General features: G+C 49.3%; 1 long non-coding RNA gene across 1 annotated transcript in view; it reads left to right on the top strand.

Moving 5' to 3' along the window:
• The window catches only part of LOC116749887, a 149,413-nt gene extending 127,269 nt beyond the window's left edge, over window positions 1–22,144 (top strand). Inside the window, exons 7-10 of the long non-coding RNA XR_004348723.1 lie at window positions 7,997–8,112; window positions 8,693–8,871; window positions 9,496–9,624; window positions 22,047–22,144. This is a non-coding gene — a long non-coding RNA (uncharacterized LOC116749887). The remainder of the gene's footprint in view (window positions 1–7,996; window positions 8,113–8,692; window positions 8,872–9,495; window positions 9,625–22,046) is intronic.
• The last annotated feature ends 1,030 nt before the right edge of the window (window positions 22,145–23,174 follow it).

The following is a 23,174-nucleotide window of genomic DNA, read 5'->3' as shown; positions in this document are numbered from 1 at the left end:
GACTGCTCGAGGGTCAGCTCACGAAATGCACACAAACCCGCGGAGCAGGTGACTCGGCGTCTCCACGAACCTGGACCGCGTGACCTCAGGCTGCAGCCTTCACACACGCTACCTGTCTCCAGGCGTCTTCAGCTAGTCTGATGGAGCGGACCTGCCCACGTTAGAAATCTGCTTCACTGGCTATTCATCGACCCGGAATCCAGCGGTCACTTAGGAAATACTAATTCCCTCTCCCGTCCTTTCCCATCAGTCCTATCTTACAGCCGTCAAGGAGGATGTATTTGGAAGAAAGACTCTTCTCCGGGTCGGGAAAGAGTAAGAGAACAATCTGTTTAAGAAGATCTTTTCCTCTACGTGGGGATTTAAAGAGTAGGGCCTTGTCAGTTACAGCTCCACAAAGCTGGGGAGAAAATGAAGTGCCTTGCTTAAGGTAAATCAAAAGAATAAAGAAATGAAAAGTAAAAGGGTAGAGCCTTTCCTTGTTTTTAAAATGTATGCGTTCCAAAATGTTGATGGCAGCTGCCCTAGGGATTCCAGTACCGATCCTTATCAGAGTCTAAAGAACTGAGTCACCCCCCTCAGTGGGACTCACCAGCAGTGTGCTCAGAGCGTCTCAGGTTTCACACACTTGGTTGGAAAAGAGCTCCTCCACCTGCTGCTAACAGAAGCCCCCTGAAGTGGTTCCCTGGGGTTGCAGGGGTGACTATGTTGCTCTGCCTTCCTGGGAGTGGCTTTTTGCTTTTCTCTTCAGGAAGGAGTTCAGAAGCAAAGAGGAAGTGCCTTTTCTGCCCTAGAACACACTGAGTCAGGACTGAAACCTATTATCATTCCAGTCCCTCGGACCCATGTCCCCGGAATGGAACTATGCCAGCGATCAGCGGACGGGCTCCACGGCTGCAAGGGCGGAGGGGAGAGGCGTTGGCAGGGAGGGGTTAGAAAACGGACTCCTGCACCGTCACACACCGGGCTTGGCCAGGTCCTTTCCAGATAGCACCGAGAAGTTGTTGCTCTGGGTTTTGGCCATCACTCACGTCCGTCAACCTGGGACACATGTGGCTTTATCAGGGTACACGCTGTGTTTTTCACGGCCTTGCTGATGGCTATACATACTCAGAAGACCCTGAAAACCAAGAGCTGGCCGCCCGCTCTGAGAACTGCCCCAAATCCCAGTTTCCACTGAAGGAGATTAACGCAAAGAGCTGTTCAGGGGGTGTGTGTGTGTGCGTGTGTGTGTGCGTGTGTGTGCGCGCACGCGCGCTCTTTTGTTTTTTTTTAAACTGGTTAGCACTGTTCAAAGCGTCTGTAGGAGGCTTTTTGCTGGGAGCGCTGGCCCTGCAGACCGCACACGGCCACTGCACCACATCCTGCCCGTCTTTCCCAGCTCCAGGAGCCAAGCTGGGAAGTCTCTCACGACCCTGAGGCTTGGCCTGAAATTGCTACAGCTGCCTTTCCTGGGGCCTGCAAAGCACACTGATCCCTGAGCCGGGGCTGCTCTGCTCGCCTATTCTTAGCCTCGCGCCACAGACCTCTCTGAGGGCTCAGGATGTGTTTCCATCGAGGCCGCACCCGGAGGAGACCCGTGTGCTGCCAGGTCTGTGGGACACCTGCACGGGGATCCCAGCAGCAGTTCGGTGTGGTTTGTTTCAACGGCCAAAAGAAGAGAAATAAACGCCCGCCGCCGGCTCCCTCCCTGTGTCCCGAGAACAAGGGGCTGAGTTTTCTCTTCCAGCTGAGCTGAGGCCCTGGAGGGCGGCTGCGGGTGGACCGTGGTCACGCCGAAGTGCCAGAGGGGCAGGAATGGCACACGCAGGACAGCCACTCACGGAGCAACGGGTCAGGCTTCGGCGCGGAGCTGCCTCCCGGCCTGCCCTCCGTGCGCGCCCCCCATCTGACCGTGCGCCCCGGGCTCCGCAGAGCGGTGCTCCTGGCTTCTCTGCTCTGCGTCCTCAAGCCCCCGGGCAGACGCCACCACAGGCTCCATCACCTTGGAACGGTTGCTCCGTGGCTGTCCCCCTCACCCGACGGGGCGACTTGAGGGACAGGGAACCACGTCTGTTCACTTTATCTGCATGTGTGCCCGGTGGTCCATGTATGAGGGGAGGGGGTGTGGCCATGAGGAAGGAGGCGTGGTTTGGGGTCAGCTTCCGAGGCACCGCCTAGGACATCCCCTCCACCCCGCAGGGAAAGCCGAGCAAATGAACCCACGGATGACGCGCTGCGAGAAGATGTGATGATTGAAGGTCAAAACCCAGCAAATCGCCACAGTTAGCAAACATACAGCAGCTATTTCTGGTTTTACTTGTACTTTTCCAGCTTATTTGAGTTTAAGTAAGACTCTCTGGAGTGACTGCGTTCATCCATTCAGGAGACCTACGGACCCTAAACCCTGGCTGTCTGGCCCAGGCTTTACATACGCAGCCTTACATTATAAAACGGTGAGCACACCATCTCTGACTTGTCCCCAGTGTCAGCCGTATTCAGGCCAGAACGTCATGTCCAAAATAATCAGGCGTGACGCTAGCAATGAGAAACAAAGCTCAGCAGTTCACGAGCTGAGGCAGACCGTTGCCGGTCACTCAAGAGTGACGGTCCAGCAGCGACCGTGCGGTGTTCGGACCGGAGCTTGGCCACACTGACTGCTGCACGGGCCCGCGACCCTTCCGAGGCCTGCTTTGCGCCCAGGCCTTTAACTGTCCCCGCCCCCACCTGTGGGCACTTGATAAAGAACGTGCCCCCCCCCCCCCCCACTCCCACCCCGTGCTCGGAAGCTGCTATCAGAGCCCGGCTCACCCTCTCTGTTTACCTTCCTCGGTGGCGGGGCCTCCCTGCCCAGCACCTCCTCTGAGCTTTGACACTTCCCTAAATGCCAGTTTTCTGACCGCTTCGGCGTCTCCACGTTCCTCAGCCCACAGAGCCAGGTGCCCTGGGTCCCCACGGCACTGAGAAGGGGGCTGAGACAGTCATGAGGTGTAACCTCAGAGCCAACCCCAGAAGGCGGGCTTTCGGAGCCAGGGGAGAGGTCAGGGGACCAGGTAAGCTCAGCACAAAGCGGTGCCCCCGGCCAGGGACAGACGACAGCAGAGATGCCCCAGCCAGAGTCGGCATGAGAGAAGGTGGCCGGTGCAGGCCCGACCCCGTGCCTGGAAACAGGCCCTCGGGAGCCCGTGTTACCCCTGGCCCAGGGCAGCTCCTGACATCTTGGGCCAAGAGGGGCTTGTGGCCCTACTGCCCCACGAAAAGGAGCTGATTTCTACAGAGTTCTGGAAAGATCACTAGACCAGTGGTTCATCACCCAAGGGTGTAATCAGAACTATTGTCAGAGTCTTGTTTTTTCATGATCCACACGCCAGGGCCTCTCTCTGGACCTGGCAAATCAGAATCTCGGACGAGTCTGGGGTGAGAAGAGCAGACATATGTGACTGCCCAGGTGACTCGGATACAACACCTGCCCCAAGGGGGACACCTTCCCAGCCGGGCAGTTTTGAGGCCAGAGACCATGCCTGTTCGAGGTTTTTAAAATTTACTGAAGTATAGGTGGTTTACAATGTTGTGTTCATTTCTGCTGTACAGCAAAGTGATTCAGTTATACACATGTATGTATTCTTTTCCATGTTCTTTTCCATTACGGTTTATCACAGGGTATTGAATATAGTTCCCTGTGCTCTACAGGAGGACCTTGTTGCTTGTCCATCCTCTATATACTAGTTTGCAGCTGCTAACCCCAAACTCTCACTCCTTCCCTCTCCCACCCCCCTCCCCCTGACAACCACAACTCTGTTCTCTATGTCTGTGAGGTTGTTTCTCTTTCATAGATAAGTTCATTTGTGTCATATTTTAGATTCCACATATAAGTGATATCACATATTTGTCTTTCTCTGACTTACTTCGCTTAGTATGATAACCTCTAGGTCCATCCATGTTGCCGCAAATGGCGTTATTTTGTTCTTTTTTTATGGCTGAGTAGTAGTCCATTGTATATATGTGCCACATCTTCTTTATCCATTCGTCTGTTGATGGACACTTAGGTTGTTTCCATGTCTTGGCTATTGTGAATAGTGCTGCTATGAACATAGGGGTGCATGGATCTTTCAGAATTAGAGTTTTGTCTGGGTAAATGCCGAGGAGTGGGATTGCTGGATCACGTGGCAGCTCTGTTTTTAGTTCAGAGACCATATGCCTTTTCACCTTGCACTTAGTATGTTTCCTGCCACATAGCAGACCTAAAATAGTCTTTGTTGATTGATCGAATGAATGAATGTGTGAATAAATGAATAAACACTGCCAGTGACCAAAAGAATTGTTGATGATGCCAACACAGACAGCGAAAGAATAGAGTTTCCCACGGTGGCTTTTAGCCCCAGCTGTAAGTCAGTCTACCAGTTCCCCACTCGGAACAACAGCTAAATATGAACGTGGATTTTAGGGACTCGTGTGGTTCGGCAGTATATAGTGTTGCTGCAGGAAACGAGGATTTATTTGTATGAACATCGCAGAAGAGGGCATACAATGAAAGAGGGCACTCCACTTAGCTCACAATTAATCGTATCATCTGAGGTTTCATTCTGGCTCTGGAAACAATGGGAACCATAATTACATGTCTAAAGCCCAAAATGGAATCCCACAAGTGTTTGACAAGGAGAACAGAAGGATGATGGAGTGCTTTACCCATCAGCCTGACCACAGGGCAACCCTGGTGAGTCACGCTTTCAGGCCGCGGTAGGATTTCTCATTACCCTCCATTCTTCTCCCTGAGTATATTGAGCTCATAGCTATCTGATGGATGTGACTCTGTTTGTGAATCCAGGCTGGCCTGCTGTCTTCCTGGATCTGACCCCTATATAGAATAGCCATGTAAATTAGCATGGGCCTTGGGCCAGGAAAAATTAATCCAGGCCTCAGTGCAATCAAGTAAAAGGTGTCAAAGGGCAAACAAAGAGGGAAGTGTGACTGGGGCCAGGGATGCCCTCTTTTACAGGTTTCGCTACTTACCACCTGGTGATCATTTTTTGTGTCTGTTTTTGTCACTAGAAAAGTCGCAAAATGTAAGAGGAGCTGATGGAAGTCTTTCCAAATCTGTATGGGATGAGAAAAGAGTTCTTGCTGAAAGTGGGATTCAGGCATTCAGGGAGGGCTTCCCTGGCATCAGGTCTGAGTGGGCCTACAGGCCGGGACCCCTCGCCTTGACCTCAGCACCCAGGCCATGCCTGGACAGCGCTCGCCACACTGGGTTGTTTATTCACGTGTTTCGTGGTGTTCGTCTGTCTCCCCCGTTGGACTGAGTTCCCAGGAGGCTGAGAATCACGTCTGTCTTGCCCACCTCTGACCCCAGTAAGTGGCACAGGCGTTGCAGGAATGCACAGAGATGCCAGATGCTACCCAGCCTCCCTCTAACGAGAGCAGGCTCCAGGGTTGGCCGTGCCCACGGTTCGCTGTGCGCCTGTCCTTCACAGAACCCCCTGCTGGCTGGCAGCTCTCACGTCCTGCTTGGGCGTGGGATGCCTTGAACACTCATCAGGCTTTCTTCTAGCTGCCCTGGCGAGCTGCCTGGTGAAACAGCACCCAGAGAAACGGAGACAGAACGTAAGGAGCCCTGGCAAACTGGAGAAGGGAAGGCAGGGGCTGGGGCGAAGGGTGGGCTGGACCCAGAGAGTAGCAGGTCGAGAGAGAGCCGGGGGCCCAGAGGGGCTGGAGGTGGAGGGCAAGGCCACGTGGAGGGCAAGGGGTCAGTGTAGGCTGAGCACGCTGGGGTGGAGACCCGGGCGCAGCAGCTCCCCGTGTCACAGGGCCCCACTTCCCCGCCTGCAGAGCCCGGGGTGAGAGCGGTGACAGTAACTGGCGTCCACTGAACTCTCACTCTGTGTCCTCCACAGACTCTCCCCGTGGGAGTGACCGACCCAGGCTGGGGACGGGAGATTGTCAGAGCTTAGAGGTCACAGAGGTGAGGCTTTGACATCCCGGATGGTATCGTCGTTCGGGAACTAGCAGTGTCCCAAGCCTCTGTCAGTCAGTCCCCCTCCCGTGAGGTGTGACTGTGTGTGACCGCGGAACACCTGTGATAGCACGCAAGGAACAGTGGCAGAGTGGTAACCCAAACACACGGCATTGTTATATCCCAGGGACCCCAGTGCAGCGCTCACGGGTTGAGCTGGATCGGAGCCTGCGGTCTAGACCGAAGGCCACACAGACACGAAGGCCTCCTCCCCCGCAAGGAAATGTAAATGATAGGATTAGCGAATTACGACTGTCTGTAGGGAGAGAACAAGCACAGGCACCCAGCAGTGTCCTGGACGAGGTGCGTCAGAGGGGCCACTGCCTGGGAACACGCCCTCGAAGGACGGCGGCCTCTGAGCCTCGCCATTCTGTTGGCAGCTCTTCCTTGGAAGACACGGATGTGTCACAAGGAAGGGGCCGGGCCAGGATGCAGGTGAACGGGCAGAAGCGGGAAGACACGGGAGGGGAACCGTCTTCCCCTACAGCAGTCGCAGTAATAGTAACGATGATAGTAAATATTTAGACGCTATCTGCAGAGCGCATCTGAATGTACAGTTTAACCTATACAGTGATCATGCTGGGAGCCGTTCTTTGCCTTGAGATAAGCAGATTGCTTTAGTGACTCATCCAAGACCACAAAGCTAATAAGTAGCAGAGAGAGAACTCAGTAACACCAGCTTAATGTCCACCACACGGTAACCGAGTTCATCTCGCTGGGGAATGTGATTCGGATATGAGGGCAGACCTGACGCTGTGCCCATCGTCCCAGCCAGGCCCTCTCCTTCCTACCACGGGTCCTTGCCAAAGCATCTTCCTTGCTGACTCCCAGTAGAGGAAATTCTCCGTCTGGCTATACCTTTCCAATTTACAATTATACGTCATTTAAAATCTTTCCAATAATGGATCCGTTCTTGAAGGTTAGTCACGAGTATAAGATTTATGGCAACAAGCGCCATCTAAATATATTGGTAACTCGCTGTACGTAGAACAGCACGTCTAGGTGCTGGGATAGATAGAGCAATGAAATGGGCCTCAGAATATGACTGTTTATTACAACAAAAAGATGTCATTTCAAATTCCTGAGAGAAAATATGGACTTTATAATAAACGATGATAGAATAACTTGTCTGTTAAAAGAAAATTCAGTTGGATCTTTGCTGCTTACCGTCAACATATGGATGCATCAAATATAAAAATACAAAGCCACGAATGTACTGGATAAAAGCATAGATGACTATTTCTATAATCTCGGAATGAGGGACTTTTTCATCCCAACATTATATTGATACAACACATAATTTTAAAGTTCATACAGCAGAAAATTACAAATAACGTTTAGAGAGAAATAATAAACTGGGGGAAATATTTGCAAACTACATAACAGACTAAGAGTTAATACCTTTACGGATCACAGGTCTTCTACAAATCAATAAAAGGAAACAAATAGCCCAATAAAAATGGGAAAGGAAACACATCAGCTTTTTACCAAAGAAGAAATGCCAGACATATAAAAATATACTCAACTCTTAATAGTCAGTATAGTGACACAAATAACTATACTGTGGTGTGTGCGTGTGTTTACCTACCAAGTACAAAGAATAAAGGGACTGAGCAAAGAATGTTGCCAGCTTGCTGGGAAATGCTTGTTCTTGTGAACTGGTAGCTGGCATGTAAACTGACATCACTTCTGGAGGAAAGTTTAGTAACATATACCCAAATTTAAAATATACACACTTACCCTTAGCCCAAGAATTTCAATTCAAAGAATTCATTTATTTTTCTTGTGGTAAAAGACAGGTAACTATAAAATTTACCATTTTAACCATTTAAAAATGTACAGTTCGGTGGCATTCGGTGTACTCCCATTGTCGTGCCCCCATCACCTCCATCCATCTGCAGAACTTTTTTCTCTTCCTCAGTTGAAACTCTGCATCCATTAAACACGAACTCCCCATTCCCCCTGCCCCCCAGCCCCCGGCAACTGTGTCCTACTTTCTGTCTCTAGGAATTGGACGACTCAAAGGATTAATCTTAAGGAGAAAATTGTCTAAGAGCAACATATACATCCACGAGAGATGTATTCATTCAAAAAACATTTCCTGAGGACCTGCTGTATGCTAGGTAATAAACAAGATGGACCAGGTTACCTGATTTACGCACGAGTCGTGACCAAGAGAAGGTAGACCGTGAAAAAACGTGTAAGGAATAGAGCATTAAGTTGCCATAAAGACTCTGAAGAAAATAAACAGATTTATGTGACAGTGATTTTGCGGGGGGGGGGGGGGGTGCTTTAGATAGGGCAGTAAGAAAAAATTCTCTCAAGCACTATTTAGAATAGCCAACAAATCAGAGAAACCAAGCATCCAGGCAACACCCCTGCTAAGGCGGAGAATCCATCTGGCCAGATGTCACCATGTGCCAGTTTATTATAGACCGCAAGAGACTTTCTCAGAACGAACTCCCTTAATTCAGTGTGTCTTCTGTAGAGTATTTTCCTGGAGGGCAAAAGTTTCCAACATTTGGGGGTAGAAAATAATTTAGCAGGGGCGCACGCCAATGCTGCTTTATTCCGAGAAGGAATGTATGGATGACAGTTTCAAGTGTTTGATGTCCAGCCCCTCCTAAAACTGTAAACTAACAGCCAGACAGGGAAGAGGCTGATGTAAATCTTCTTTCTGTGGTTTTACGTTTGTTCTGGCAGGCTGAGCAACACGAAAAAAATTACAGTGTGTGCATGGGAACATTCTCCCCTTTTTCTTGAGTAACTGACACGTTGGAGGGCCGGCGTGAGTTAGGGGCGACGGCGTTGCTGTGATACATGGACAGTCAAAATAGCATCAAGGGCCCGGCCTATCCTGAGCCCAGGCAGGAAATTCAAGGGTAATATAACACTTCACCGTTAAGTAATGCCATTGGAATAAAACCATGTTTGGGATGACTTTTGGCTTTCACTTGGAATTTCTGTTTCATTTGCTTCCAGAAAGAACTTTCCCCCTTAAAGTTCTTAACTTGCATTTCAGAAGTTTTTGTAGCTTTATAAATAGGATGTATACGAATTGGCCTTGAATTAAAGCTGTATGTCGTAGAACATGCTGAAAAACAAATCCAGTCCAGGACCTCCCTTTTCACTATGGGCTCCAGGGCAGCAGCTTCAGGAAATGGAAAGCGCAAGTCACAGGTTAGAGACCTCACTCTGCTACCTATTGGCGGGGTGACCCTGGGTGGATTCTTTGACCTTGGAGCCTGTAGAAGAGGAATGACAATAGTACCCGCTCAGAGGGGTTTTGTGAGGATAAAATGCAAGAGCGTGAAAGGCTCGGTGCTCGCTAGCAATACAGCTTTTTCCTTCTTTCCTGGGCTTCAAAACTGAGTCGGGCATGATTGCCACAGAGTAGAAAAAGACTAAAATGGAAAAATCAAAATTGATTTTTGTCTGAATAACTTGGCCATGGTTTGCTTTTCCCTGTTGGTTTTAAGCCATATTCCTCCCGTGCTGCCTCCTAGGCTGAGTTTCTGCATGACTGAAACACCATCTTCAGTTTCAAAGGAGCACAGATGCACTGGAGCATCTCCGGATACTCGGATGGTGCAGGAGACTCAGACCCACGGCAGGAACTGGTGAAGGATCTGCAGGTATTTAACTGGGAGAAAACGCTGAGGGGACATGGGAGTTGCCTCCAAATACCTGAAGGGTAGTATCACGTGGAAGAGAAATTAGATTAATTCTGCCTCTGGCTCCACAAGTGGAGACAGATTCTAGTTTTATGGATCGAAAACCTTAAAAAAAAAATCAGATTGTCAAGGAGACATGCTATCTTTTTTTTTTTAACATCTTTATTGGAGTATAATTGCTTTACAATGGTGTGTTAGTTTCTGCTTTATAACAAAGTGAACCAGCTATACGTACACATACATCCCCATATCTCCTCCCTCTTGCGTCTCCCTCCCACCCTCCCTATCCCACCCCTCTAGGTGGTCACAAAGCACCGACCTGATCTCCCTGTGCTATGCGGCTGTTTCCCACTAGCTATCTATTTTACGTTTGGTAGTGTATATATGTCCATGCCTCTCTCTCACTTTGTCCCAGCTCACCCTTCCCCCTCCCCATATCCTCAAGTCCATGCTGTAGTAGGTCTTTATTCCCGTCTTACCCCTAGGTTCTTCTGATGTAGGGAATTCCAGAGGGATCCTATCCTTCACTTCGTGGCAGTCCTACAGGGAATTCTGCATCAGAAAAGGCTGGGTGAGCTGCCCTTTTAAGGTTCTTTCCAGGTCAGGGAGGCTGCAATTCAGGTAGCTACATACATGCAACATTTTTGCTGCAGGAACTTAAGGAAGAACAGCCCGGGGAGGTGTAAGGCACACGCAGGGGCACACACATCGTGCGGACGCGCGAACTTTCGCCTTCTATAACAAAAGAATGTCATGCCACGTTAGAAAAAAAGGCCTTTAACCGCGAGAAGCGAAAACGTTCATGGTTTAGCGGATCATATTTTACAGGTTCCTGTAGACACAGGGGCCAAATGAAACCGAGCCACGATCTTAGGCATCAAATTACACTTCACTGTTACCTTTTCCCCATGTGATTCTGACATACGTGATTAAAAATGAACCCGAACCTTTGACCTACCCATTTGGGTTTAGGGTTCCCCCTCCGTTTATTTTCTCTGTGCACCTGCAAACCTTTGCTGGTCGTTTCATAGAGACTTGGTCAACTGCTTTCAACAGCTTAACATTAAAGCCACTGAGAGCATAAACAGGAAGCTGGTGTTGAGGTGGGAGTTCCTAGGAATTTTATACCACTGACCACAGAGGCCAAGAGAGAAAGGAAATAGGAAAAACAGTGTAAATACCTGGGTGACTAATGACTTAGCGCAGCTCAGCTGGCTTTTCTGAACACTTAGCAGGAAGTCCTTCCAGGGGAAACACCCTTCACATTTTTCAGGACCCCGCAAGGCACCGAAGGGCCAGATCGGGGCGTTTGCTGGTTAGCCTGCAGGCTCTGCCCACGTCTCCAAAACGCCGGCTCTATTTGCATGCGCGCTGCAGACCGCTCGCCGAGCGCCTGGGCTCCAGGCCTGGGGCTGCAAAGGCTCGGAGGGCCACCCCCTTCCCGGTTCACACGGCGAGCGCCTAAGAGGATTTAGAATCAAGTGGGCACGTTTGCAGGCTTCGCTGTGAAGAGGCAGCTGGAGCGCGGCGCAGCCCCCCGCGCTCCGGGGCTGCATTGTCCTCCGAGGGGCCGCCGCCGGGGCTCCTTTGTGCGCGGGGCCGGCCCTGTCCTCCCGCCTGGCGCCCCCGCCAGCCCCCGCCCCCCCCCCCCCCCCCCCCCCCCGCGACGCAGACGGCTCCCTCCGGCCGCCGACCCGCCGGCTGCCGCGGTCCCCGCGCGGAGGAGCGGGCAGGGCGGCGGGCGGGCCATCTGCACGGAGACTGACGGCGGCCCCGGAAGGTCAGCGCCCCGACGACCGTCGTCTGAACAGCAGGCCACCCGGGCCTCCTAGTAACACAGGGACATCTGCTCCCCTTCATTCGGAGCCCCGGTTCCGATTTCACCAGAGGGCCCCTCTCCCGCCGACCCGGGCTCCGCGGAGGGGGGGGTCGGGGACCCCCGAGGGGCCAAGCAGACGCGCCGCCCGCCCCCCCCGCCCCCCCCAATCTGGGGCCGAGCGGCTGAGTCCGGCGGGGCGGGGGAGGGGGGTCGCCCACGTGACCCAGGTGACGTCGTGCGGGGGAGGGGCGGCTGGCCGAGTGAGCGCGCGGGTCCCCTAGCTCGCGGCGCGCGGAGGCGTCCCGGGTCTGCAGACGGGGCGGACCCGGATCCCGCCCTGCGAGGAGGAGGGGTCGGGCAGCCCCGCGGACAGAAGGGTTTGGGGCTCTCCCACCCGCGCTGGGAAGAACCGGCGAAGGCGCGGGAAAGTTCGTAGCGAGCAGAGAGAGGCATCCATCAGGGATTCTCGTGCAGGGCCCCGGCGGGCAGTTGTAAAGCCAGCTGTCAGCGGGCGAGGCCGGAATCCTGCCTGGACGGCTGGCACCCAGACTCGTCCTGCCATTTCTGCTTCATATTTTGGCGAAACGATGGAAGGATGAGAGGACTGCGTTTCTGTTGAGTTTCCACCCCTAGGTCATAAGCTCCCTGAACACAGACGCTGCATCTTATTCGTCATTGTCTCCCCGCCTCACACAGATGTTTGGGCGCTAGACTAACGTGCGAAGGGCCTGGGGTGTGGTCCTTGTGACCTCTGGGTCCAACTGCTGTCGTTTTCCATTTGACTGAAACCAGGGCGTTGTGGAGAATGAACTTGTGGCTGCAGGGAGGTGTTATTTCATCGCTTTGCACCCTCTTTCCTTCTTCCCTGCTTTTCCACAGACATTTTATGGAGTGTCCCTGTGAACGAGGGAAATAAAGAAACAGGACACCCAGGCCTCGAGGTGTGGGCCGTTTGCCAGGGATGCTGTGCAAAAGTAAACAGCTAACCAGGACTCTGGGTGATGAGTGCTATTGACAGGAAACGGGGGGGGGGGGGAGGGTGTCCCTAAAGCCAGCTTCTAGGGAGGGAGGGGGTCTAAGCAGAGGTGGGAAGCCGGGGTGGAAGTGTACCAGGAGAAGGCCTGCTGCTGACGCGGTTCCTTCTGCATGGATTCCTCCCCCCGTCCCCGCCAAGATCGGTTTATCTCCTGTTCATTCTTTAGGCCTCGGGTGAAATGTGACTTCCCTGGTGCCTCCATAAGAGAAGGTCTTCCTATTAAGTGATTCTGTAGCACCTGGCACTTTTTTTTTTTTTAAATACTCCTGACCAGTCCGGTTGGGCAATGTTCATCACCCCTATTCAACTGTAAGCTCTGGAGGCAGAAGCCGGCCTTTCTGTTCATGAACAGAGTCTCCATGCCCAGCCCAGTGTTCCCTCAATAATTGGTTGGGCTGATGAATAATCAGGCTTTCCTTAAGTTTACAAGCAACTCGTTGCTAGAGTTTGTGTTCTGGGCGTGAGGGCAGGCGGTGAGCGTTCCACGCCGGTCCCCCCGGGGGGAACCACCTGGAACAGAGGAGCCGTGGCGTAGAATGTATTATTTTCGTGGTCTTCTGCAGCTCGGTGATCTCAGAACTGTTTTCTGTAGAACCGTCGTGAGGTCGGGTGCCATCGTGAAGTGAGCCTGAGGACAGGGGCTTGAGGCGGGACAGACAGGGCTCTGCGCTGCAGGGAGTTCAGAGCCTTGACTGGCCCGCTGCCCTGTGTCCCAGCCGGGAGCGTCTACGTAACACTTCGCAGCTGGGGGTGTGGATGGAGCTAAATGGTAACTTCGCTGCCCCGGTTCCCCCATCTCTTCCTGGGCCCCGGGGCTGGAAGGGGGCCGGCCATGGGAGAGCCAGACAGGATTAATTTGCCCCCATCGAGGTTGGCTCCCTCATCCTGGCCTCTTTGTCACATCCTGGGACAAATCCCTCCCTTGGTTTTTGATGATAAGGGGAGAATCGAGGTTGTGGAGTAAAGAGGCAGACCTCAGTGGCTGGTGCTGCCTGACTTAAACTCCAGCTCTACCACTGCTTAGCTGTGTGACTTTGGAGGCCTTCCTTAGCCTCTCTGTGCCTCAGGCACTTTGCAATGAGATATAATAGTATCGAATTTATGTGCTGTTATAATTTTTAAAACTCTGGTATGTACAGCTGTCCCTTGAACGACATGAGTTTGAACTGCGAGGGTCCACTTACATGCAGAATTTTTTCCCCCAATAAGTACAATACTGCACGATCAGCGGGTCGTTTGACCCGTGGATGCTGAGTTGCGGATACAGAGGAACCTCAATTACGGAGGGCCGACTATAAATTACGCTCGGATTTTCATGGAAGGTCGGGGCCCCTAACCCCCTGCGTAGTTCAGGAGTCAACTATATTAAGAATTCTCATGATAAGCATACATTTGACTTAAACGCTAGTAGCTGATTAACTAAACTTTGAATAGCCAACCTCCAGTGGGTTAGAGTAACTACTTAAGTCAAGTGTCAGTAGAACAGATCACAGAGGACTATGGTCTGAGAGATGAGATTTTCTCCGCCATTGCCTTTGGAACTCAAATGATGCCTTCTGCACTTCATCATTGCTCTTCCAGCCAGAAGGATTCTAATTCTTTTTTTTTTTAATTTTTAAATTATTTTGAGATTTTTAATTGAAGTATAGTTGATTTACAAGGTTATGTTAGTTTCAGGTGTACAGCAAAGTGATTCAGTTATATATATATGTACATATATGTATATATGCATATATATTCTTTTTCAGATTCTTTTCTAGGTTATTGCAAAATATTAATATAGTTCCCTGTGCTGTAGAGTAGAATTCCAATTTTTTTACCAGTGTTGGCTGAGCTCTCCCTCTAAGTAAATTTAGTTGTGATTCCATTACCCGTTATTCTCAAAGAGAGGGGCAGAGCAGCTGTATATCAAGATTCAGAAATTTTGCCCGCAGTCCATTTTCCAGGACCGATTAGTAGCCAAGTGCTAAGTTCCTCGGCATCAGGGTTGTGATCCAGGAGACCACACTATTTTAAACAGCAGAGACCTACTTACAACGAAAAGTAAATAGGATCTTGCCTTGTTTGTTGCAGCTTAATTTGACCATGAAAAAAATCAGGACTGGATTCTCAGAGAAGAAACATTTTCAGGGGTTGTAGGTAGGAGGACAGGGGACAATTCACAATTGTTTTAAAATTGCACTTAAACCAGCCAGCCTAAAAGGAAGCTGCTTCTGGAAATTCAGAGGTACTCTGAAAATGAGTGTAGAAATGGCTTCTTACCCACATGCGTAATATGAACAGTTTCACTCCTTCAACTGTTCATTTTCTGCAAAGGACGTTAACTTGTGCGGAGTTTGCTAGACAAGATGTTTGGCGTACGTCTGTTTTCAGATATAATCTCCGATGCATTCATGAAGCGTCATACTTTGAAACAGGAAACAAAGGACATACTTTTCAAATATTGGCTCTATACATAAATAGAATCTCAATGCCCAGAACGGTGTGTGGCTCAAATATCCTCACATCACATAACTCTTACTGGCAGGGGGGGTGGGGGGGAGTCACTACTTAGGGATTTCTAAAGATCAAAAGATTTTCTCTAAGGTGCTCTTTTAAAAAAAAAGTTATTGAAGTCTAGCTGATTTACAATGTTGTGTTAATTTCTGCTCTACAGCACAGTGACTCAGTTATACACACACACACACACACACACACACACACACACACACACATATACACACATATTCTTTTTCATATTCTTTTCTGTTATGGTTTATCACGGGATATTGAATATAGTTCCCTGTGCTCTACAGTAGGACCTTGTTGTTGATGCATCCTGTACATAATAGTTTGCATCTGCTCATCCCCAAACTCCCACTCCGTCCCTCCCCCCCCTCCTCCCCCTTGGCAGCCACGTCTGTTCTCTATGTCCTTGAGTCTGTTTCTACTTCGTAGATAGGTTCATCTGTGTCAGATTTTAGATTCTACATATAAAATATGGTATTTGTCTTTCTACTAAGAAGATGCTCTTAAAGCAGAATCCAGTTTTAGACCTGGAGTACCTCATGGGTACCACCTCAGTGCCTTTGGACATCTCTTGTCCTTTGTTACAGCCACTGATGCAGGCTCTGAGCAGCTTCCTATAGGGGCCACCTGACAGGGCCCTGCCTCTTGCCCACACCTCACATCTCTGCTGAAGCTTCCAGCGTCTGCCGTGGAGCTTCTCTGGAGCCACATGGGGCCCATGCGTTGACTAAGCCAGAAGTTCTGGGGAGTAAGTTTTGGGAGCAAACCTTTGACTGGTAGGGCATAAGCACCGATGGATAAATGCTTTCCTTTCGTCCCCCCGCTGCTGGGAGCGCTGTCAGATGATGGCCCTCAGCTGTTAGCCTCTGGGGTTTGCTGCAGCTACAGGAATCTGCCTGGTGATCTGAAGATCACACCTCCTTCTAGTAACAACCTGCTTTGAAACGCCCTCTTGCCCTAATTTGGGACAACTCTAAAAGGCTGCCCCAGGTCCGGAGCTCCACATGGGTTGGCTGGTGACTGTGTCACATCTCCACTTGTCCCTTTGTCTAATTCTGCTTCCTCCTTTCCCTTCGCAAGTATTGATCCTGAGAGCAGTCCTCGATCAGCTACTTCCCTGGGAACACGACCTACAACAGCCCGTGAAACTTGGGTCGTGACCAGATGAGATCATTTGTATTCATAGGCCGGTGAGGCCAATGAACGACAAAACTTGGGTTATGAAAAGTACTCCATCTTATTAATACCAAACTGTAATTATGAACGTCTTGCTAGTTGTCAATTGATTTTTTTTTTTTTTTTTTTTTTTTAGCTGCTAATTGATTTTGGTTAAGATATACATACAGGGAGCAAAGGGGACTCTTTCTGAGAGTTCCTAAATACTTGCAGTCTGGACACACCTCACTTCAGATGCCAGATCTCCAACTCTGCTTGCGATTCTCAGTTTGGATTTTAGCCATTTCATAAAAGAGAACGCATTTTCACAGAGCTAAGTAGATGCAAACATTCCCTAGAGTTCTGATACATGGTCAGAAACCGTAGGACCTTTGTGGACTCATATATTCATGTGCGGAGTCCTAAGGTTCTGTGCCTCCTTTGCATGTACGGCTTGTTCAGTCAGTTCTTGAAACTGAACCGTACCGATAAGGTAGATGTGTAATATAATTCAGATATGTGCCAAGGTTCGCATTCAGTGGGCAACTGCAGAAACTTAAAAACATTAATTTTTGTAAAGCTCTCTGAATATTTTCTTGAGTCATGACTCCGTATTTACCCAAGAGCAGCTCTGTGAACTCTGTGGAGGTGTTGGGGAACTCAGGGTTGATCCGAAAGGTAGAATCGGTGTCCCAACCTGCCATCTGTTTGCACACGAGTCCACTTAGGTCTGAGTGCCTGGACAAATCAGCAAGGCACGTTTTTCTTCCTCGACCCTTCAAGTTCGGCTCTCGTCTCATCCGCAAGAAATGTCTCATCCCATTTGGGATCCTTTGGGAAAAGAACAGGTGGTTCCTCTGAGTTCTTTCATGACCGAAAGTTATTGATCTGAGGAAGTAGTTTAGAAACCTTCTCCGACAAGTGCGTACAACTCAGCACTGATTATACTAATTCCACACTCCACTGCCTATTCTCCTGTACAGCCTCAGCATCACAGAGGGGACCGGTATAAAGAAAATGCACACGCGATCACCGCTGATACATGTGATGAGCCTGAATGGCCGTGTCCACAGGCTGGTTCTGACAAGGATGCTGTGGAAGCTGGGCTCACCTCTTCTTTTTTTTTTTTTTTTTTCCTTAAATTAATTAATCAGTTTTTGGCTGCATTGGGTCTTTGTTAGAAAGACCCATTAGAAAGCCTGCACGCAGGCTTTCTCTAGTTGTGGCGAGCCGGGGCTTCTCTTGTTGCGGAGCGCGGGCTCTAGGCCTGTGGGCTTCAGTAGTTGTGGCACGTGGGCTCAGTAGTTGTGGCTCACGGGCTCTAGAGCGCAGGCTCAGTAGTTGTGGCGCACGGGCTTAGTTGCTCCGCGCCATGTGGGATCTTCCCGGACCAGGGCTCGAACCCGTGTCCCCTGAATTGGCAGGCGGATTGTTAACCACTGCGCCACCAGGGAAGTCCTCACCTCTTCTTAGGGCTTGAGTAAAGAACTGAGAACTTCTCCCCTTTTCACACGATCCTTCTGAGGCAAGCAAACTGGCTTTTCCACTTGATGTCAAGCTTCTCAGATCTTTTACTGGAAGGGGCATGAGGGCTAATTCATCGAGGGATGCTGACCTTATACATGGTCCCGGTGAGCCCCACCTCCCATCTTCCCTCCCCACCTTCCTCCATCCGCAGCTCTGCTCTTCATGGTTTGCACGATCCTATCGGCTCTAAACATCTCTGGTTAGGAGGACTGTGAGAATGAACCCCCTCACGCTCCCCAGCTTTGAGGGTTGCCACGTGTGCTGCACTCCCACCGTCACAGGGGCGGCAGAGGCCGGGAGCGGCGGGTGGACCGGACAGGAGAGGCCAGGAGAACGGAACAGTTCAGGGGAGTGATGAGCCCAGGTGCTGTCAGAGCCTGTGTCAGAGCTTGCTTCTGCTGGGCCCTGTAGTTTCTCAGTGAGGTGAGGCCGTCTCCCAGGGAGATGGTCTATGGGAATATTGAACCCAGTCCTCCTGTTGGCCTCATCAATGTACATTTGGATGCCAACATACTTGCAGTTGTACTTGTGTTTGTCCTTTCCCTTGGACTTTTCCATTGAAAAAGCCAGTGTTGAACACGATAGTAGACTTTTCCAGTATTGGCACCTCTGTCATTTCCAGCTCTGATGGGCCATTGTATGGACCATCTATGCCCTCTCGTCAAGCCGGATTTAGCTCCTCACATGGTCCCAGGTGGAATAAGGCAGCAGCCCCCAGCTGAAGTCTCTGACTTGACTCGCATCCAAAACAATCTTCCTTACTTTCTCCAGGTTTGCTGTGCATACGTGTCTAGAATGGTTCCTTGTGGCCTGTGTGTTCCAGACGATCAGGGACATGGTTTATGTTTTTCACCACTGTTTCCTTGGCTGCTAGAACAGTGCTGGCACAGGTGACCCTCGGCTACTCTTGGATGGATGAATGAAGTCTGCTTCAGGTTCAAGCAGCAACCCTGGCAGTCTCCCGGCTGGGCTCTGAACGCACCATAGGGCGGAGTGACTGCATGGATGGCAAGAGATCAGAGTTGGGGACGCGGGGAAAGTGGAGAGACTGATGTTTAAACAGATCACTTCAGTACAGCATTTTTAAGTGCTGTGAGGCTAGGGGTGGAGATCAGGGAAGGTGACCCAGAGTCCTGAGGACAGTAGGAATTGATCAATCCATCCACACTCCTCAAGCTAGCGACAGGGGCCATTTGACATCTGTTCCCCTTCCTGCACTTATCTTTTTTTTTTTTTTTAAATCTTTCTTTCTTTCTTTAATTTATTTTTGGCTGCGTTGGGTCTTCGTTGCTGCACGCAGGCTTTCTCTCGTTGCAGCGAGCGGGGGCCACTCTTCGTTGCAGCGCACGGGCTTCTCATTGCGGTGGCTTCTCTTGTTGCGGAGCATGGGCTCTAGGTGCTCAGGTTTCAGTAGTTGTGGCGCGCGGGCTTAGTTGCTCTGTGGCATGTGCGATCTTCCCGGGCTCGAACCCGTGTCCCCTGCATTGGCAGGCGGATTCTTAACCACTGCACCACCAGGGAAGTCCCCCTGCACTTATCGTTTTAATCTAAGTTCTCCTTACTTCCCAGCCAGCCAGCCCTTCTGTGCCAGGGAAGCTGATCTGCTTTCTGTAACCCCCAAGGACTGGCTGGATACTGTCTGGCCACTTGAGTCCATGCTAGCCTTTCACTGTGAATTTATGTTCGTTACATCCCCAAAGGTTTTGCTCAAACCCAAGGGGACAGCCTTCCCTAATGAACTCTCTTCTGATTCCCTTATTTCCCTCCTGTGCAGAGCTTACGCTTCTGGCTTGTACAGTCTGATTCTCGGGACCCAGATAAATCACACCGGCACAGAGTGTGAGCTGGATGTCTACAGATAAAAATCGTTCAAAGAAAGGTGTGAGGATTCTCCTCAGGTGTTTTTATAAAGACAGGAAATGTAGAGCTTGTGCATTGCATTCCAGTGTGGAAATGAACACCATGGGAGGTGTGCACCTCCTTTTCCAGAGACTCCTACCCTCCCTCCCATCAAGACATAGTTCTGTATGTAAATTTAGCACTGTTTATAGATATGAATATTTGGGGGGAAATCTGGAGGGGAAGTGTATTAAAATGGGCTTTATAACCACTATCAAATTTTTATATTTGACTCCCCACTGAGTTATAGTCTCTTTAAGAATTTATCCATCTTTGTATTCCTATAGGAGAATAGTTAAGGAAACTAATAATAACAACTTTATAATTATGTATAGGGCTTTACAGTTCACATCTAAAGTAGATGTCACCTCCTCTGAGAAGCTGTCCTGAATCTCCAGTACTCTAATATTCATGGAAACAAATCCGCAGATAAGTGAACCTGCACAGTTCAAACCTGTGTTGCTTTAGGGTCAACTGTGATTTACGTTACATGCCTGACTCCTTAGCAGACAGACTTCTCCAAAGGGGAACTTGGCTTTTTCATGTGCAGGCTTTTGTGATCTGGCTTGTGATAAATAAATAAATAAATAAATAAATGAACGATATTCCCGGATTAAATATTTGATTATGATAGAAAAAAGAAAAGCAGATAAATCGTGCTAAGAACGGTGGGGAAAATATTTGTGGGAGAAAGTTTGGAGTTGTAGCTAAAAGTCAGTCTCTAAATTTTCCTGAGTTCCTTTATCCCTAGAGTAGATGAGGAGTTCGTGGTATTAATCTGGGCCAGCACTTCCGCAGTGTTGTGAGACTGATTTAATTCCGTCCTATCTTTCCCTAAGACTTCGGAAAGAGAAAGTGTTCCAAGCTTCACAAAAGTATAGAACCGATAGCTGCCATGTAAATGACAGAGTATCAGGTGCTTCTCTGTGTATTTACTCCTTCATGCTTAAATGTTAATCTCTGAGTTATGCCCTATAATAATAGATCCGACTGAAAAAGTGTTTCTGGAACTAATGCATAAAATATGTGCATGCAGTCTGAAGACTGAAAAATGGTTCATTCTTGTGGGGGGGGGAAAGAATGGTATGAAAGTTACTGCCACTCTGGGGAAACAGAACGTGATCCTCTACAAGGTTAGCTGATTTTGTATACTGATTGCCGAACTGTTCAATAAAATATGAATACTTATTATGGCAATCCATATCACTCGTTACATATCCTGTTTCGGGGGTGATGTGCGCCTTCTTGAAGAAACGTACACTAACTAGGTAATGTCAGACATTGTAAAGTGAGTGGAAATTGAGCCTGAAGTTCTTCCTCCCTACTGGTTGCCCAACTAGACTTTAACCTCTAGGAAAAGACTAAAACTATAAACAATTCTTAGTATCCATGGTAACATGCATAAGAAGGTAATTATTTTTTCTTTACATTCTTAAATTTCAGAGTTTAATAGCATATTATATGCATTGCCTGAGGCCCACAGTTCCTCCAGTTGGTCATTAAGTATCAGGAAATGCCCTCTCTACCAGTCATTGTGGCTTAAATAAAGTGCCACTTACAAGCCCGCTGAACAAAAGAGCTACAGTGGCAGTGGCAGGCACACCTTGACTGTTTAGCGAGTTGGTGTAGAAAGCGAGGACCCTCAGAGCACCTGGCCCGGGAGCCCGGCTGTGTCTTGAGAGCAACATTCACTAGGAAACCTTTTCAGGTACGGTTAACTGGACTCAAGAAACAGCTCCATCCTTCAGGTGAACCCACCAGAAGAAAGGTCCCAAGCCCACATTCTCCTATGGTCACTGACTGCAGGAGCAAAGCATTCTGGGCAAATCCAACCAATGTACATTAATTCCACGTGACTACAAAGAACTACTCTCTGATAGGCCAATTAGGAAGTTGTGTTTTGTACTATTCAGCTTTTTTTTTTTAAAGGAAAATTCATATTCACAACAAATCAGATAATTGAGAAGGTACAAAGGCAGAATTTACTTAGCAAAATCTATCTGACGTGAGTTCTACACAGGCAGAGTGATGACAGTATTTTAAACGAATCCAGAAAAATCCAGTCCAAGTTGAAAACAAACTCCCTTCTTGATTACAGAGGCTCCTTTTTCCTTGGCCCCTGGGCACCTGGGTGTCTGACTCCGGACAGGTGCCCCGTCATGGTTTTGGTTTGCCTGCAGAGGCGGCCTCAGTAAACCCGTACCCAGATGACTTGTGCAAATGAAAGGAAAAATACGTGCTGAAAACCGAGAGCTAATCTAGGAAGTTCTAAATTTAGATGAGACATTTTCTTCCAAGAGTTTGTTTGTAAATCAGTCTTTGGAAGGCAAACATTTTCCCATAAATGTGGCTGTGTAAATGTCACCCTAATGGAAATGAACAAGTACACATTAACAAAAGCATCTTTTATCAGCTGCGTTTTTTTTCACTCTTTTCCAGCTGCCTTATGGATTAAGCAGGCCATTTTTGTGGGCTGCTCTGGGAGCTAGACTACCATGTGCAACGGTTTCTATGGGAAATTACTCCAACTCAAAAAGCTGGACGAGAGGAACTCTCCCCCCACTGCCAAAACTTCACAGAGAACAGGAATTCTCTCCCGCGGTTCTGATAACGCCACCCACAAGCAGGAAGGGGCAGCCCTTTGGGTGTAAGGGACATTCATAAATTTGGTGTTTGTACTTTGGGAATTGCCAGCACTTAATTTAGAAAGTATTACAACTGTAATTGGCTGGAGTTGAACTTCACAGGGTTTAGACCGGGAAGTTGAGTAAGAAAACATAAACAGTAAAGCAAAATATAGAACCAAGATCTGAACAGAGGTAAACCCTGGAACGAAGAACTTCAGAGCAGGGCTATGGGCAAGACCAGTGTTCCTGGGCCAAACAAGGCAATGCATGCATTTCTTTACTAGGGAAAAGAGAGGAATTCAAGGGTAGCAAAGTGACGGATTGCGATGCGGATAACACCAACTCGGTTCTTCTTTTGTCTCTGTCTGTGTTGACTGTAGAAGTTAGTAAGTCCTGAACAGGCTGAGCTGCCATGAAGTCCCGCGGCCACTCTGCTCCCCATCTGTGACCCGCGTCCTAGCTTCTTGCCCCACCCCAAAAAGCTGTGAGCAGCTTAAGCTCTCCTTCTAGACAATTCCCCAGTTGGTTTTGCTTCCAAGTGACAAGCATGATGGAGAATTGTTTTTTCAGCCAGAATGAGTGGTGAGGCAGGCTGGGGGGAGGGGAGCAAAAGATGGAGCCACAACCCATGAGAAAGATGAGTTAAGAGACCGCCAGGGACCGGAGTCCTTTTGGAAGACAGCGTAAGTCTGGGGAGCAGAGTTAAAGCAGAGCGGAAGCAGGAAGGCAGAGGAAGGCTGTGTGTGGGGCATGAAATGATGCTTGGAATCTTCCAGAAGGAGAACACCAAAAATGAAGAATGTGTGTGATGAGGTCACATTTCCTGTGGTAGCTACGAGGGAGCGGAATGTAAATTCCTGATCCAGGGCAGCAGCTGTGAGGCTCACCAGGGACTCTGCAGATGGCCATGGCTGGGAGTCTGTGCCCAGATAACCTCAGA

Source organism: Phocoena sinus, chromosome 2, assembly GCF_008692025.1.
Source record: "Phocoena sinus isolate mPhoSin1 chromosome 2, mPhoSin1.pri, whole genome shotgun sequence".
In the NCBI taxonomy this organism is placed as follows: Eukaryota; Metazoa; Chordata; class Mammalia; order Artiodactyla; family Phocoenidae; genus Phocoena; species Phocoena sinus.
The sequence above is the reverse complement of the archived record's forward strand: the minus strand, read 5'-3'. Positions and strand labels throughout refer to the sequence as shown.